At 47.7% G+C, this 16,441-nt stretch overlaps 1 protein-coding gene across 2 annotated transcripts in view; it reads left to right on the top strand.

Annotated features, from left to right (window-relative positions):
* Positions 1-11,222: 11,222 nt before the first annotated feature.
* The window catches only part of NINL (ninein like), a 112,703-nt gene continuing 107,484 nt past the window's right edge, over positions 11,223-16,441 (top strand). For both annotated transcript variants that reach the window (XM_085003362.1, XM_085003361.1), the window contains exon 1: positions 11,223-11,412. The gene's annotated coding sequence lies outside the window, so the exon portion shown is untranslated. The remainder of the gene's footprint in view (positions 11,413-16,441) is intronic.

The following is a 16,441-nucleotide window of genomic DNA, read 5'->3' as shown; positions in this document are numbered from 1 at the left end:
CTGGTGTTTTGTCCTTTTTTTTTTTTTTTTTTTTTTTCCTCGTAGTAATATACTCACAGAAATCTGTAAATTCTCAGTTGACAGTTTGGGTTGGTTAGGGTTTTTTCGTTTTGTTTTGTTTTGTTTTTTCATTTTTGGCTTCCTGGTGGCATATGGAGTTTCTGAGCCAGGCATCAGATCTGAGCCACAGTTGCAGCATATAACTCAGCTGCAGCAACACTGGATCCTTTAACCTGCTGTGCCTGGCTAGGGATCAGATCTGCATTCTGGCACTGCAGAGACGCCACTGCCAATCCTGCTGTGCCACAAGAGGAACTCCAAAAAGACATTTTATAATGAACAAATTACTTAATATATGTATATTAAATAGTTTTATATATTTAACAAAAAAGATTTTCTTCATTCCATCTGTTTTTAAAAGTGGTAATATATTTTTTCATCTTTTTTACGTTTAATGATTTATTTTTTCCATTATAGTTGGTTTACAGTGTTCTGTTAGTTTCTACTATACAGCAAAGTGACCTAATTACACATATATATACCTTCTTTTTCTCACATTGGCCTCCATCATGTTCCATCATAAGTGACTAGGTAGTAGTTCCCTGTGCTCTGCAGCAGGATCTCATTGCTTATCCACTCCAAATTCAATAGTTTACATCTATTAACCTCAGGCTCTCAGACCATCACTCTCCCTTCCCCTCTCCCTAGGCAACTACAAGTCTGTTCTCGAAGTCCATGAGTTTCTTTTTTGTGGGAAGTTTCATTTTTGCTGTATATTGCTGCAAATGGCATTATTTTGATTTTTTTATGGCTGAGTAATATTCCATTGTGTATATATACCACATCTTCTTAATCCATTCATCTGTAAATGGACATTTAGTTTGTTTCTATGTCTTTGCTATTGTGAATAGTGCTGCAGTGAACATACAGGTGCATGTATCTTTTTCAGGAAAAGTTGACCCAGCCAATTAAGGACCCAGTGTTGTCTGTAGGTTGGATCCCTGGCCTCCCAGTGGGTCAAGGATCCAGTGTTGCTGCAAGCTGCAGCATAACTCACAGTGTTGCCATGACTGTGGTGCAGGCCTCAGCTTCAGCTTCAACTCAACCCCTGGCTGAGAAACTTTCATGTGCCGAGGGTGCAACTGTGAAAAAAGGCCCAGGGGTTCCCTTGTGATGCAGTGGCTTAAGAATGTGGCACTGTCAGTGCTGTGGTGCAGAACTGATCCCCTGGCTTGAGAACTTGTGCATGCCACAAGTGTGGCCAAAAAAAATTTTTTTTTAATTTTTGGATAATCCACAGTGGAGTTCCCTTTGTGGCTCAGCAGGTTAAGAATCCAGATCATATCCAAGAGGATGCACATTCAATCCATGTCCTCGCTCAGTGGATTAAGGATCCAGTGTTGCTGTGGCTGTGACATAGGCCTGCAGCAGCAGCTCTGATTTGACCCCTAGCTTGGGAACTTCCATGTGCCGTGGGTGCAGCCATAAAAAGGAAAAAAAAAATCTGTGGACTCCACTATATCCTCCAGCTTGCTCTAATCTGTTTATTTGGCTGTTCATATTAGAGGCTTTCCTTAAATGTCCAGTAAAATTTGTTTTATTTCTCTGTTTTTGTTTGTTTTTCATTTTTGGCCACCCCGCCCCTCTATATATGGAGCTCCCAGGCCAGTGATCAGGTCCAAGCCAGTCTCAACCTAAGCCACAGCGCAGCAATGCCAGATCTTTAAACCACTTTGATCCCCGGAGGGGATCAAACCCCTGTACCAGGGCTCCCAAGGTGCTGATTCCATTGCACCACAGCGGGAGCTCCCAGTGAATCTTGTTTATCACAAGGAAGAGAAAAAGGATGAAAATGCTGACTGGAAGCTCTGCATGAGTGGACAGAAGCTCTGCACAATTGGATGGGACTTGTAAACTCAGGTTCGTTTTCTTTAGGGTGTCTGGGTAGGCAGTTCCTGGAAGAACCCCTGGGGTCAGTGTCCTAGGGTCTTTCCTCTTGGTCTTTGGAACATCTTTTACCCCATCCTCCTTAATTCAGCAACCTCTTCTACAAGACTCAGGTATCTGGTGGTGTCAGTACCTGAATCTGGGAGGAATCTGCTGTGCATCTCATGGTTTCTCAGCTCTTCCCACTGCTGCTCCAGACTCAGTTTCTTTTGTTTTGTTTTTTGGTTGGTTTGTGGGTTTTGGCTGTGCCTACAGCATGTGAAATTTCCTGGGCCAGGAATGGAACCCACGCCACAGCTGTAACCAGAGCCACAACAGTGATAACGGGATCTTCAACCCGTTCACCTCCAGGGAACTCCTAGACTCAGCTTTCTTTCCCTTCCCTTCCCCTTCTCCTCTCCTCCCTTCCCTTCCCTTTCCTCCTCTCCTTTTCCTCCCCTCACTTCCCTTCTCTTCCCCACCACAGCTGTAACCAGAGACACATCAGTGACACTGTGAGAGCTTTAATCCACAGACCTCCAGGGAACTCCTAGACTCAGCTTTCTTCCCTCCATTTCCTTCCCTTCTTCCCCATATGGATAGGGGTCGAATCAGAGCTACAGTTGCTGGCCTACACCATAGCCACAGAAACGCATGATCCCAGGCGCATCTTCGACCTATGCTGCAGCTTGCAGCAAGGCCAGATCCTTAACCCACTGGGTGAGGTCAGGGACTGAACCTACATCCTCACAGACACTATGTTCTTAACCTGCTGAGCCACAATGCGAACTCCTAGACTCAGCTTTCTTAAGTCTACTAAATCCTTTGCCACTTGTCCACATGCTTCCAGCTTCCACAATTTTGTTGTCAATGCTTATTTTCCTGGTGCGCGTGCGTGCTTTGTGTGTGTGTGTGTGTGTGTGTAAACTGTGGTAATTTCTGTTGGGTTGGGGTAGAAGCAATATTAGATGCATACTTCCTTCTATTGTCTTAATTGTAGAAGCTGTTCTGTCCTAGTCTGTGTTCAGTGTAGGTAAAGCCCCCCAAAACCAGTCCTCTGCCCCATAGTCACTACCTACAGCTTGAGAAAGGCTCATCTGAGGTGGAGATTCGCAGCATTCCTACAGCTTTTTAAAAAATTACACATGCAGCTTATTTCTTAATATCTCTTCCCCACCTTCCTTACTCTGTGTTCTTGTATGCGACATTCCTTCTTTGACTTTCATTGTGATGGTGGGTCTCCTTATGGTCTATGTTCCTGAATTTTCAACATTGCTTATACATGGATATTTATTTTGATTGGCAACTCTGTTCCTATGATCACTTCTAAGACTTAGACTCAGATTTCTATATAATAAAATCCTTCTGAATGGAGTACATTCAATTTACACCTTTTTTTGGCCACACCCAAAAAAGCATATGAAAGTTCCCAGGGAGTTCCCATCATGGCTCAGCAGTTAATGAACCCAACTGACATCCATGACGATGCAGGTTTGATCCCTGGCCTCACTCTGTGGCTTAAGGATCCGGCATTGCCATGAGCTGTGGTGTAGGTCATAGACATGGCTCAGATCCTATGGTTGTGGCTCTGGCAAGGCCGGTGGCTTACAGCTCCGATTGGACCCCTAGCCTGGGAACCTCCATATGCTGCATGTGCGGCCCTAAAAAGCAAAAAAAAAAAAGAAAGAAAGAAAGTTCCCGGGGCCTGGGATCAAACCAGTGCCATAGCAGCAACCCAAGGTTCTACAGTGACAACACTGGATCCTTAGCCATCTGTGCCACAGGGAACTCCTCCATTTATACTTCTAATAAATTAACTTGATGTTCCCGCTGTGCACAGGGGGTTGAAGATCCAGTGTTTCCACAGCTGTGGCTCGGATTTGATCTCTGTCCAGGGAACTTCCACATTCCGCAGATGTGGCCTAAAAAGAAAAAAAATAAATAACTTACTCCTGGTAACAGGGTTGAAATTTAGCAGAATAAAACTGCATTTTTTTTTCTCTTTTTTTGGCTGCCCCACAGCATATGGAGCTCCCAGGCCAGGTACCAGATCCAAGCCACATTTGCCACCTAAGCCACAGCTGCAGCAATGCTGGATCCTTAATACACTGGATCCTTAACACACTGTGCCAGGCTGGGGATCCAACCTGCATCACAGTGATTTTAAATGCCACCAATCCCCTTGCGCCACAGCAGTAACTCCAAAACAGTATTTTTAAAACCATCTTCATGTGTGTGACATACTGACAATACAGTTATTTCCATGGATTTCTTGAAGATGTCATGACTTTTTTTTTTTCTGGTCATCAGCCTGACTTGTGGATAAGATCCTCAACCTAAGCCTTTTAAATTTATTTTGATTTATTTTTATTTTTTTGTCTTTTGTCCTTTTAGGGCTGCACCTGCAGCACATAGAGGTTCACAGGCTAGGGGTCTAATTGGAACTGTAGCTGCCGGCCTACACCACAGCCACAGCAACACCAGATCCGAGCCACGTCTGCAACCTACACCACAGTTTACAGCAATGCCGGATCCTTAACCCACTGAACGAGGCCAGGGATTGAACCCAAAACCTCATGGTTCCTAGTCGGATTCATTTCCCCTACGCCACGATGGGAACTCCTAAGCCTTTTTTTTAGAGTGACAGATAGGCATTCCCACTGTAGCACAATAGGAGCAGTGGCCTCTCTGGAGTGTTGGGACACAGGTTTAATCCCCAGCCCAGCACAGTGGGTTAAGGGTCTGCCATTGGCTCAGATCTGATCCCTAGCCTGCATGCTTGGGGGTGGCCAGAAAAGAAAAATAAAGTGACAGACAATAAACCACTTAATTTACTGAAACAGAATGAAGAGTGACTGCTTTTCAGAGTAGTTTCTTTCTGGGGTGATGAAAATTTTCTGGCAGTAGATATTGGTGATGGTTTCACAGCCTTGTGAATGTACATATTGCCTCTAAATTGTACAATTTAAAGTGATTTAAAAATTATTTGTGGAGTTCTTTTGTGGTGCTATGAGCTAAGGACCTGGTGTTAAGGATTGGGTCGCTGCAGTGACATGGGTTAAATCCCTAGCCTGGGAACTTCCACAAGCCATGGGTTTGGCCAAAAAAAAATTTTTTTTGGCTTTTTTTTCAGGGCCGCACCTGGGGCATATGGAGGTTCCCAGGCTGGGAGTCTAATCAGAGCTGCAGCTGCCAGCCTATGCCATAGCCCACAGCAATGCCAGATCCTTAACCCACTGAGTGAGGCCAGGGATGGAACCCACAACCTAATGGTTCCTAGTCGGATTTGTTTCCGCTGCACCACCACAGGAACTCCGGGTTGGGCCAAAAATCTTTTTAAATTTTATGATGGTTTATTTGTTGGTTTATATCACCCATGTTATACTTGCTAAGTTCCTAATAATTAGTGATGTGTGTTTAATCTTTGTGTACATCTTCCAAGCTTGAACTCTGAGCTTGAAAACATAATAAATAAAAAAATAGCTGGAGGAGTCCCATCATGGCTCAGTGGTAACGAACCCGACTAGGATCCATGAGGGCTTGTGTTTGATCCCTGGCCTGGCTCAGTGGGTTAACCATCCAGCGCTGCCATGAGCTATGGTATAGGTCACAGATCCAGCTCAAATCTGGCATTGCTGTGGCTGATTCAGTCCCTAGCCTGGGGACTTTCATATGCTGTAGATGTGGCCCAAAAGGCAAATAAAAAAAAAAAGCTGGAAAAATACATTTTAAAATCACACATACCATAGTGCTTCACTGAGTGTCCAGCAGATGTCGTTGAAATAAGCTATTTGCAGTGCTCTTCCAAAAACAACGCTGTTATTACATTTAAGTCCTTGGAATGAGCCAATTTTGCAGGAATTCAGTAGGTTGACCCCTCCCTCTAAGAATGCTAAACAGCATGGAACCACAGTAAGAACAGTGGGACACTTGGTACACACGGCAGCTGGTAGAGCCTAGCCACAACCAGTCCTACTTTTGCTTGCTCTACTAGAGTCTCCTCTTGCCCAGCATGTGTTAACTCCCCAGTCAAGTTGGTTAGTGTAGCAGGTTAAAGAAAATGAGAGGATGATGTTTGAAACACAGACATAAAAACCAAAGAACTTGGTAGGAAACATGGGTGTAACCAGCATGCTGAGCAAGGATGACACTGGGATTTAATCAAAATGAAACCTTTCTGTCACCCATTTGTTCCTTTAACACCCATTGTTCATTTAACAGAAAGGTGGGAAGTTTTCTCCTGCCAGTGGATGAAGGCTGGATGGAAACTCTAGACTTTTCTGCTCGTTCCTGAGAAATAATCTTATGATCACAATCTTTTTCTTTTTTTAACCAAACCTGAGGCACAGCACTAACCCAAACCACAGCAATGACAACACTGAGTTCTTATCCACTAGGCCACCAGGGAACTCCACAAACACAATCTTGATTCAGACATGCAGAAGGTCCACCCCTCTTCTACATGGTCCACACACAGAAGTTTCTATGTGTGGACCATGCAGAATAGTCCACACAGCCATCTTTGGTCAAGAGCAGGACAGCCAGCACCCTGCTTGTCTCCTGACAAGGCCTGTGCTTTCTGGAGTCTGTGGGGATGAAGCTTGGCTGGCTCCTTTTCTTCCATGCTCATTTCCTCCTCCAGCGTGGGCAGAGGGCACTTGCCTGGAGCCTGCTACTGTCATGTTGGCTCCACAGGCTGTAGGCCCAACAGATGTTGATAGATTTGTGGGCACTGCCAGAGCCTCTTGAGGCCCCTGCTGGACTCCTCAGCTGCTACTCCTGGCCCCTTTCTCCAGCAGGCTGCCCCTCTGGCCCTGACTCTCTGGAAGGCCTCTTCACCACTGACTCTCTCCAGTGGGACCCCTTTCGCTCCCTGGCAATCCTCATGGCATGAGAAGAACTCTACTTGGGTCCAGATCAGCCTCTTTCCCATGTCCTTGCTCCACCATCTATGAGAATGCAGTTATACCCCCACCCAAATATCCCTCCACTGTCCCTGACTGTCCTGCCACAGGGCCCCTGAACTTGCTTGCTTTCTGCAGCAAAGGCATGTCAACTTCTCTGAGCTTTACTGTTGGATCCCACTCTCTAAGTTTGGGGTCAAGGAGGTAGTTCCTCTACCACTCCCCAAGGGGATACGACTCACAGGCTGCTGTAGTGCCCTCCAAAGCAACCCCATGCATTCCCTTCCACTTCCATCTCCACTTTCTCAACTCTCGTTTGTGAAATGGGTGAGGGAGCTCAAGAGTCAGGAAAAAAGTTCTTGACCTTGAAAACTCTTCAGAGAGCCTCACACTCACTTTGTGTCTGATATCCACTGACAGATCGTGGCTTCAGTTTTGACATCCTGCTACATCAACAAGGAGTACAGGAGTTCCCGTCGTGGCTCAGCGGTTAACGAACCTGACTAGTATCCATGAGGACGTGAGTTCAATCCCTGGCCTTACTCAGTGGGTTAAGGATCCGGCATTGCCATGAGCCATGGTGTAGGTTCAAATCCCACATTGCTGTGGCTGTGGCATAGGCTGACAGCTGTAGCTCTGGTTCGACCCCTAGCCTGGGAACCTCCATATGCTGTGGGTGTGGCCCTGAAAAAAAACAAAACAAACAAAAAAATGAGTACAGGGAGTACAGTAAAACAGATGAACACTTCCTAAAAGAATGTCAAAAAGGGAGCTACCATGTAGTAGCTTCACTGAAGATGTGAGCTGGTAATTGAAGGATGTAGAGTATTTGATTGGGGCAAAGAAAGGAGAACATTTGCAGAGAGAATTCAGTTCAACATTTGCAGAGAGAATTCAGTTCAACACAAATTTGTTGGACCCCTACTGAGTGCCAGGCACTAAATGCTAAGCAATCAGGAGGAGGTGACCCTCTCCAAAGAAGGAACATGATCAGCCTGGCTGAAGAGGGGATCTGAGAAGAGAATGGTGACAGATGAAATCTGGACGGGTAGGAAGGCCAGTCCTGAATATGAAGCTCAAGAGTGTGGAGAACATTGTCATCAACATCTTAGAAAAGGAGGGGTGAAGCCTGTGTGTATGAGTTTATGGGATGTGTGAATGTGTGTGGATAGGAGTTACCGTCGTGGCTCAGTGGTTAATGAATCCGACTAGGAACCATGAAGTCGCAGGTTCGATCCCTGGCCTTGCTCTGTGGGTTAAGGATCTGGTGTTGCCGTGAGCTGTGGTGTAGGTCCCAAAAGCAGCTTGGATCCCACATTGCTGTGGCTCTGGGGTAGGCCGGTGGCTACAGCTCCAATTAGACCCCTAGCCTGGGAACCTCCATATGCCACAGGTGCAGCCCTAGAAAAGGCAAAAAGACCAAAAAAAAAAAAAAAGTATGTGGATATAGGGAGTATAAATAATGGAATGAAAGTTTATGTGTCTGTGTGTAGAGGTGTGTATATGCAAAGTGTGTTGCATATATAGTGTGTGTGTGCAAAGTGAAGTTTGTGTGTGGCAGGGTGTGCGTGAGTGGTTGGGGGCAAATAGAGTGTTTGGGTGAATGTGCATGGGTGTATGTTTGAGGAATATGGGTGTGGTGGGCTGCATTCATGTGTGTGTATATGTAAGTAGTAGAGGGTGTGTAATGTGTGTGTATGTAGTAGGGTTGTGTGTATATATTGGTAGTTTGTGTAGCAGTGTGTGTGGAGGGGTGCTCTGTGTGCTGAGTATTGCAGTATGTTTGTGATGTGTGTAGAATGGCATGCTTATTAGTGGGGTGGGAGCATGAGAGCAAGATTAATGGGTGTGTGAGTAGTGAGGTATATGTAGTGGAAAGTGAGGACTCGTGTGAGTGAAGGGGTGTGTATGTGGTGGGGTTGTGTGAGGAGAGGGATTGCATGTGTAGGTGTGAATAGCAGGTACCCATGTGCTTAGCGGGGTGTCTGTTTAGTGGGACTGTGTGTCGTGAGTGGTGGAGTGTGTAGATGGTATGCGTAGAGTGTGTTGTGGAGTGTGTAGATGTGGCTGATGGGGGTGCACATGTGTAGTGCTGTTGTGTTCACAGTGTGTATGTGGTGGCTGAATAAGAAGAATGTGAGCAAGAGGTGATTCCTTTACCAGGTTAGTTAAAACATGCCTGGGTGAAAGAGACAGAGAGTCTTTAAGATGCAGACCAGAGAGGAGTTCCTGTTGTGGCGCAACGGAAACGAATCCGACTAGGAACCATGAGGTTTCGGGTTTGATCCCTGGCCTCAATCAGTGGGTTAAGGATCCAGCATTGCCGTGAGCTGTGGTATAGGTCGCAGACCCAGCTTGTATCCTGTATTGCTGTGGCTGTGATGTAGGCCCGCAGCTACAGCTCCAATTGGACCCCTAGCCTGGGAACCTCCATATGTCACGAGTGCGGTCCTGCAAAGTAAAAAGAAAAAGGATGCAGGCCAGAGAGGCCAACCGTTTCTCTGACAGGCAAAGCCTCTGAACCCAAAGCTCCTTCTCAGAGGATCTCAGAGGATCTCCTGTCCCTGGGGTCCTCTCTGAACTTTGGCTGGTGCTGGCAGCCACCAAGTGAGCCCAGCTCTGCAGTCAGATTCTTCCCACACTTTGGCCTGATGAGGGTCTAGTTTGGGGGTCCATACGCAAATGTGTACCGGGGCCAGACGAGCCTGAGGAGAAGCCACAAGGGGCCACAGAAGAGGTGTGGACTGTAGCGAACCCAGGAGGGGGTGACCCACAGGATGATCCTAATCATCAAGCCAAGCAAAACAGGTCTGAGGCAAAACCGCAGCCCCTGGGCTGTGAACTCAGCACATTCCACTCTCCTGAGTGAATGCTTCAAAGGACGAATATGGTAAAACCACAGAACAAGAGAAAGTAGGTCTGTGGAGAGAAAGAAGTAGGAAGTAAGATGAGGGAGGGTGAGGACCTGCAGGTGAGGAGAGGTGTCATGCAATGAATTGTGTCTCCAAAGTTGCATGTGCTGAAGCCCTAACCCCTAGTGTGATTATCTGGAAATGGTGTCTTTTTTTTTTTTTGCCACACACACAGAATGCTGAAGTTCCCAGGCCATGGAATGAACCCACACCACAGCTATAACCAGAGTCAAAGCAGTGACAACACTGGATCCTTAAGCTGCTAAACCAGGAGGGAACTCCCAATAGGGTCTTTAAAGAGGTGATTCAGGTTAACTGAGGTCAAAAGGGTGGGCCCCTAATCCCATAGGACTGGTATCTTTTTTTTTTTTTTTTTGCTTTTTACAGCCACACAAGTGGCATGTGGAAGTTCCTGGGGGCTAGGGGTGGAATCCGAGCTGCAGTTGCCGGCCTACACCACAGCCACAGCAATGCCAGATCCTAGCTGCATCTGAGACCTACGCCACAGCTTGCAATCCTTAACTCACTGAACAAGGCCAGGGATTGAAACTGCATCCTCACAGAGACAACATCAGGTTCTTTTTTTTTTTTTTGGTCTTTTTCCAGGGCTGCACCTGCGGTATATGAAGGTTCCCAGGCTAGGGGTCTAATCAGAGCTATAGCCGCTGGCCTACACCAGAGCCACAGCAACACGGGATCCAAGTCGCCAGAACAGGAACTCCCCTGCTGAACTTTTCTGGCCAACTTTCTGCTCTCCTTAGGTTCCCCTCCTCTTTGCTTCTCCTTAGCATTTTCAACTTACTAACGCTTTTTGTATATTTCTCTTAAGTTTTAAAATTGTCTTCTAGCATGTAAACTCCAGGAGGGGCAGTGATTTTTCCCTCAAAAGAGAGATCTTCCCATTTTCACTGCTCTGTTCTCAATGCCTGACACTAGTAGATGCTCAATAAATATTTATTGATTGAATGTATGATGGAAAAACTTTGAAATTTTATGTCTTCTTGTTTCCTCAGCTGCGATTAGGGGTTTTGCCTAACTGGCTTCCTCGGATTGTTTCCCGAAGAGGATTCTAGACCAAGACCTGTGAACAACAAGGGTGCATAGCTCAGAGATCAGTGAGGTCTGCCTCTGGATTCACTCCCTGAGGCTCTAATCTTTCCAGAAATGCCCCCTGGGCTGCCCTTGCAACCCAACCCTGCACATTCCTGCCGAGGGACACCCCGCACGCCCCGCCCACTCGTCACTGGCCACGCCCCTCTGGATTGCTTAAACAGGTCCAGTCCTCGGGCCTCAGCCCATTGTTGGCGGCCGCGCCCCTTCTTGACCACGCCCCGCACCTAGCCACGCCCCTTCTTTAAGCCCCACCGCTTTAGCCCCGCCCACTCTGCCCCATCCCCTCCAGCCCCGCCTCCGATTTTGCCCCCGCCGTCTATGGTCCCGCCCCTGTGTTCGGCTCGGAGGCGCAGGCCCCACCTCCTCTGGCCCCGCCCCAGCCGAGCCTTCGGCGTCCCTATCGTGTAGCACCCGCGGCGCCTGCAGGCCTGTAGGAGCGCGGCGCAGGGACCTCCAGACACAAAGAGCGGCGGCAGGACGCGGGTGGGAGGCGTGCGCCCGCCCGGCGCTCTTGGTCTGTCCGCGCGCGGGCGGAACCCGAGACGCCCCTAGCCCAGGTGAGCGGGCCGCGCACCGCGATCGCGCCTCCGCGGAAGCCCAGGGGTGGGCCGGTGGGGACCAAGTGCCGGGGATCCGTGCCTCGCTCCGCCTACGAGTCTAGTGGCCCCTCGGGAAGTCTGGTAGGAGCCCGCTTCCCCAGAGACCATGCGGGGCTGGGCGGGTCCTCCGGCGGCGGCCGCGACTAGGTCAGGCGGAGCGCGTGTGGTCGGCTGGGGTCGCGGGGTGGCCGGGCGCGTCCTCTGAGCTGCTGTTGGCGTCCAGTTACTGCACAGGATGAGCTCTGAATAAAATCCTCCTACTATGCACGGGCTCTCGGGACTACCTGCTTCCTTCTAATGTATAACGAGTTTGCACTTAGAAAAGTTGTTAGAAATAAGCACTCACTGAGCTCTGAGGTGGAAAAGTCTGCTGCGAGTTTTGTCTGCTATGAATTGTTTGCAGAAGTGCCGCTTTCCTCCCGTCAGTGCTTTCAGTCACCGGTCCATAAATTGTGATTACTGGGACCTCTGTGTAGGGCTGTGTGTCTCTCTGTTCCTTTCTTCTCCTGGAGTCTTGGGCCAGGCTGTGAAACAGGGAGGAGTCCGGGGCAAGAACTGTGGGGCTTGGGGGCTTGGAGGGTTGAATGATGCTCACTGCCCCACCACCGACACTGAGCAAAGGTGAGCTGCTCCACAGAGACCGCAGCTGTGATTTCCAGGTTTTCCACATTGGACTTAGAATACTTTTAAAAGCAGAAAAAAAAAAAAAAAAAGTTAAAAACCGGTCCGTTAAAGAGAACACTAAGCAGCCTCTCAGTTGTGTGAACGTGTAAAAGAGGAGTAAGCGCATATTAAAAAAAAAAGCTAAGGTGGTTACGGATGTGGCTGCCACCATGCTGTCCCTTTCCTGTTTGGTTTACACATCATCTGTAGTGGTTTACACCATTACGGATTGAGCTGGTCTATACTGGCCAGTACAGTGGGACATGAGTATTTATATATAGTTCAGGCTCAATAAAAAATAGAGGATAATTGCTTTTGCAGAATGGTAAAATAACAGGCCTCCACCAAAGAACTTGAGATAACATTTAACATCATCAAATTAGAAAGAGAACACATTATAGAAGAGTTAGAGTTTTAACTTTTTTTTTTTTTTTTTTTTTTTTTTTGTCTTTTTGCCATTTCTTGGGCTGCTCCTGTGGCATATGGAGGTTCCCAGGCTAGGGGTCGAATCAGAGCTGTTGCTGCCTGCCTATGCCAGAGCCACAGCGACGTGGGATCCGAGCCGCGTCTGTGACCTACACCACAGCTCACGGCAACGCCTGATCCTTAACCCTCTGAGCAAGGCCAAGGGTCAAACCCGCAACCTCAAGGTTCCTAGTCGGATTCGTTAACCACTGAGCCACAATGGGAACTCCCCTAACATTTTTTTCAATTGAGGAGTTATAAACTTTGATGGAAACTGATATTTCTGTCACTTATATTTTCTCCATTATATTGTGGTTTGCTGGGCTGCTCCGAGTTAGAACACCTAAATTTCTAGCTGTGAGTATTCAAAGTGTTTAGATCCTGCCCTTTTATGCTGAGTGGTTTTAGGTGCTAGTTAGTGGATGGTTCTTTTTTTGTGAGTTTTTTGGATATGTTTTTTGGGACTTGGGGCATGTGAGGGATCCCTCTGACTGTTCTTTCAACCTGAGACACTTGCCTTTGGATCTGGCCATGAACAAGTGGCTACTAAATATCTCAAGAAATGTCTAGAAGAAAGAGGCAGAAACAATGTCCTGGTCTCGCCTTGGAGTGGACGTTTCAGAGGTGGAGTCAGGGTGTGATGTGGCTCCAGCCTGAACGGATGTTTCCAGGGCCCTGGCTACTTTGCTGTCCGATTCTGTGGTCATTTCCTAAAAGGCTGAGCAGCATTAGTTGTAATTGGACTTTAGATTTGGTCTTAGTTTAGTCCTTGGCTTCAAGTTCAGATTAGGAATTCAGGCTCAAGGCCAACAATTTGGTTAATCACAAGCAGGAGGCCAAAACTTTGGGTCAGACTCTACCTGGAGCTATTTGGAGGGTGGTGGTAGCAAAAGGCTTTCCTTAACCCATCCTTGGGATAACCTTCAGCTCCCCTGAGACCTCTCCATCAAAGGATTCTGTCATTGTTTTGTCTGTGAACCATGGGACAAAGGAGTCTTTTGGAATATTCTGTATATGCCTTCTCATTTCTCAGGACAGGTGCATCATCTCAAATGAACCAGAGCACTGCAGGTGATTCAGGGATGTGCTGGTACCTGCCAACCTCTGTGTTTGACTGTTATTTTGTATTTCATGAGAGAAAACTGGTGAATCTTTGTGATGACTCATGCTCTTATACCCATTTATCTTGTTTTGGGATAGGCTTTGCTTAATAAGTTAGAATTTTGGTGTGTTGGAGTTTCTCAAAGTGGTCATCATTGTTATTGTTAAAGATCTGAAGGGAAATCAGTCTTGAACCATCTGTAGGTTTTTAAGTTTCCAGTGAATAATTTTACATTTGCAGATATATGTATCAGTTATGTTTTTAGCTGCCAATGATGGAAAACCCAACTCAGTCTTGGTTTAAACAAAGAAAGAGGTCCCGGGAGGAAAGTACAGGCTGCAGAATGGCTTGTTCCGGTGGCTGAACCAGCCTCTGGCCAGGTTGCCCCTCTTCCTCTGCACAGTGCCCCATTGGTGGTGGCTGTTTCACTCACAACTGCAGGGAGAGGGAAGTGGACTTCCATCACTCGACCTAAGAATGAGGAGTCACGTGCCTGGTGGCCTCTGGGCCATTTGAACCAGTCACCTACTGGGACACCTGGGACAGGCCCCACAGTTCCCTGCCGCAACTCTCCGGAAGCAGGGTGCATGGGACTGGGTCGGGGCAGGCTTTGGGGTGCCTGGTCACTGGAGGGCAGGTAGCAGGTTCCCTATACCTGGCCCCATGCAGGGCTCAGACACCAGCCATACTACTGTCAGAAACCCCATCTCTTGGTGATGTGTGTTTAAGTCTTGGTTGAGCACTCACTGTGTGCCAAACTCTGTTCTTCAGGTCAATTCCTTTGAGTGGTGCTCACAGCAGTCCGTTCCCATCTCAGGACTGATACCTTACTGTCTCAGTGACTACATCCTTTCTGCACATTAGAAAGGAAACTAGGAGTTTTCAGTGTTGATAACAAGACGTGACTTCCATGATTTGTCTAGAAGCGCAAAGTACAGGGCAGTAGAGGAATTGTCAACTCAGATTCCATTTGTGAGCAAGAGTGTAGAGGCTTAATAAGGGCTTTGCCTCCTGTGGACCATGTGTGCAGGCATGCCCTCGGAAGTAACAATAACAAAAGGGTCTGATGCCCCTGCCACCCCTGCGTGAAGGGCAGTGATCTGGTTCCAGGGCAGACCCTGTAGGAGCGCGATTCACACGGGCCTAGGGTTGCTCTCAGGGTCACAGATGGTATGAACATAAGAGCCAGCATCAAGTAATATAATTGAAACGGGTGATTTGGAGTCGAGCTTCAGGGCACAGGAAGTTTGTAAACGGTTATAAGTTCTTTCAAAACCAACAAGGCCATCTGCTTAGTCAAGAATTTGATGAGCAGTCTGTCACCCCAGGGAGGGCTCACTGTATCTAGAACATCTCCGCCTGCCTTGCACTCAGGTGGCTCGAGGGAGAAGATGCTGGGACTCTGTCCACGTGGTCTCCTGGCTTTGGGCCACACTCGTGGAAGTGGACAAAACCAGATAAACGTAAGCAGCATGACCAGCTCCCCAGCTGGGCAGGGACGAGGAGCCTTGGAAGAGACTTCTCCTCTCCCTCTCCGGGTCTGCATGTCCCCGAGTGGACACCGGATCCAACTGACGATGCAGTGTTCCCCTGATAACAGGGAAGGCAGTTCTTCCTGCCCCAGGGGATCAACCCCTCTGTGCTGAGTGAGTCCCTGGGCCCAGGTGACTGACTCTGGTCTGGCTTCGATGAAGTCATGGTTCTCTGAGGATCTGGACAAAGGAAGTGACAATGTGAGTTTGCCCTCTCACTGGGCCAGAAACTGGAAAGCCCAATTTCTAAACCCCACAACCTACATCAATGGCTGGTAGCATCCCTAGAAAACCACTTCAGGCAGGATGTTTGCAGGGATCTGTGTAGTTCAGACCTAGTTGGCCCTGTTCGGTGGCAAAAGAACAAAAAATAGCTGATAGTTCACGCAAAGTTGTGGCTTTAAAACATTCTGATACATTTTAAATTCTCTTTGAATTTTCATTATTTCAAAATAAGACTTTGCACTGCTGTGAATACCCCTTAACTAAGTGATCAAAGTTAACGTCCAAGTTAACCCCCTGATAGAAGGTGGAAACCACCCTGCCTGGTGTTTTCCCAAAGTAACCTGAACCTCTCTGTGCAGACTTGAGACAAGTCGCATCCTACAAATTTCTGTACGCTTCAGAAATTTGAGGTTCCAGGAGTTCCTGTCGTGGCACAGTGGTTAACGAATCCGACTAGGAACCATGAGGTTGCAGGCTCGATCCCTGGCCTTGCTCAGTGGGTTAAGGATCTGGCATTGCCGTGAGCTGTGGTGTAGGTTGCAGATGCGGCTTGGATCCTGAGTTGCTGTGGCTCTGGCGTAGGCCGGTGGCTACAGCTCCAATTCAACCCCTAGCCTGGGAACCTCCATATGCCGTGGGAGTGGCTCAAGAAAAGGCAAAAAGACAACAAACAAACAAAGAAAAAAGAAAGAAAGAAAGAAATTTGAGGTTCCAGAAACACAAAACCCGAGGAACTATTCCAGTTGAAGGAATACTAAAGGAACCGGACAACTGTGTTTAGAGCTTGACCATGGATTGAGTGGGGGAGGAGTTAGCCACAAAGGACGTGATTGGGACAGTGGACACAATTCGTGAGTGGGGGATCGGCCAACAGTATGTTAGCAATGTCACATTGTACAGTGACTGCGTCCTTGAGTTTGTAAATATGTATGGAAGCGTTTAGGAATGAGAGGGCATGAAGTCTGAAACTCAGTGGGGGAGGGGAGAGAGGAAGGGAGAG

Source organism: Sus scrofa, chromosome 17, assembly GCF_054392235.1.
Source record: "Sus scrofa isolate SSC_HxYL_T2T_F1_AM1 chromosome 17, Sscrofa_HxYL_maternal_Yorkshire_Landrace_v2.0, whole genome shotgun sequence".
Classification (NCBI taxonomy): domain Eukaryota; kingdom Metazoa; phylum Chordata; class Mammalia; order Artiodactyla; family Suidae; genus Sus; species Sus scrofa.
The sequence above is the reverse complement of the archived record's forward strand: the minus strand, read 5'-3'. Positions and strand labels throughout refer to the sequence as shown.